This window comes from Belonocnema kinseyi, chromosome 7, assembly GCF_010883055.1.
Source record: "Belonocnema kinseyi isolate 2016_QV_RU_SX_M_011 chromosome 7, B_treatae_v1, whole genome shotgun sequence".
NCBI lineage: Eukaryota > Metazoa > Arthropoda > Insecta > Hymenoptera > Cynipidae > Belonocnema > Belonocnema kinseyi.
The window spans coordinates 27,339,690-27,341,672 of NC_046663.1; positions in this window are offsets into that span (position 1 = coordinate 27,339,690).

The following is a 1,983-nucleotide window of genomic DNA, read 5'->3' on the forward strand; positions in this document are numbered from 1 at the left end:
CGAATTAAAAAAATTTAATTTCAACAAAGCACTTGACTTTTTGATCAAAAAGGATACTTTTCAACAATATTTTCTAATTTTCAACCAAGTAGGAATAATAAACCTTATAGGGAAATGAGATAGCGATGAGTGAACATGTTGTCCCTAAGCGCGCTTAGTGTCGAACTTTTCGCGATATCGATTGTTATCCCCACTACTGTCGAGATACTGCTATTGTTCATTATATTTAATCTCTAGGTCGCCTTCGCAGCCACGGTCTCAATGTGAGATAGACGGGCTAAAAACCTATTAGTGCTCCCAAATCCATCGTAGGTGTTGACTTCGGGGTACAAGTAATGCCTCTCAGAATCAGTATGCTCATCCTTTCTATTTAAGACTTTATAGCAGACTATTTGACCTAGCTCCACTAGACCACTGCCGCACAAGATAGCCTGGATGGCAGAATTGGCGTGTAGATTCACATAAGTATCTCTAGGTTCAAGGCGCAGCTTTTACCTATGGTTTTTCTACAGAGCCATTAAGTCGCTTCTAACTTCTTGTACATGATTTCTAGGTGTTCGTTCCATGACAGCTTCTCATCTAGAAATAATGTTAAATATTTGGCTTTGTCTTTGATTTTCAGATTTTATCCAGCTAGTTTCAATGTACTCGTGTTTCCCCACTTATACCTTCTGGTGAATACAACTTTCTCCACCTCATTCGGACTGACTGGTAGTCCAGTCTTCTTACATCATGAATCTACTATTCTTAGTGCTTGTTGCATTAATCCGAAGAGCACATCCAGATGCTGGCCACGAACGATAACCAGTATATCGTCCGCATAGTCTATAACATGGTTTCACTGACTCATGAGTAGATTAAGTAGTTCACCCATTATTAGGCACCACAACAAATGCATTAAAACACCTCCCTACGGATACCCTGAGTCAACGGTTTCACAAAAAGTAGTATCAACCTTATTCGTGGTTAGGTTTCTATTAGCCAACATGTGATAGGTTCATTCCACGACTGCAATAGGCACACCGTGTGCGATCATGGCCGCCCTAATTTCCTCTTTAGAAGTGTAGTTAAGGGATCCTTTGATGTCCATGAAGGTTGCAATTGGGAGGCGTTTCTGCTTTAGTTGTCCTTGAATAAGGTTAATTTCTGTGCTAATAGCTGTCTAAGTTGAGTGTCCAGCCCTATAAGCGTGTTTTTGCTTGTGAAAAGGCCTACTTTACAAGACTCAATCGCGAAAATATCTGTCCAGGAGCCTTTCCACTGATTTTAGTAGATAAGAGGTAATTCTGAAGGGTCGAAAATCCTTGGGTGAAGTATAACCAATCTTGCCAGCTTTCGAAATGAAGACTACTCTCGCACCCCTCCATGCCGTCGGAAAATGACCTGACGGCAGACTAGCCCTAGCAAGTTTCACAACCGGTCCTATGATGATCGCATGAGCCCAGCGTAAGAAGACTGGATATATGCCATCTAGACCAGGAGACTTGTAAGGACTGAAGGGCTTCAGGGCCCACCTTACCCTAGCTTAAGTAACGGGTGTGCCGTCCCCTCTTCTCGTAATGCCGAGAAAAGCATCCCGATTTCGAGAAAGCAGCTCATCCAGTCTATCCAACTCTGCTCCTTTCACGTTATTAGCCTCGCAGCGATGCCTCTCTACAAGAATCCAGAAGTGCCTTTGCCTTAATGCAAGTTGGTTTGTGTAACGGTTAGACCGGGTTAGGCCTATCGTGCCTAAATATCCGCTAGGACGCTGTGTTAAGTAGGGGGTTGAATCTCATCGGCCGGTGCAACAGAGGACCACGGACGTGTCTTCTTGTTTTTCTGAGAACCACGCCGTAGCCTTGACTATCTTTTAGAGCAACTCATTTTCACCCACTTTAAGAAATACGCCTTTTCAAGGCCTTGTCATGACCACAGCCTTGTGCAGCTAAGCTTTAGCCGCTGGGTCAGCTGTCACAAATACAAAGACCTCTCCTCTGCAGA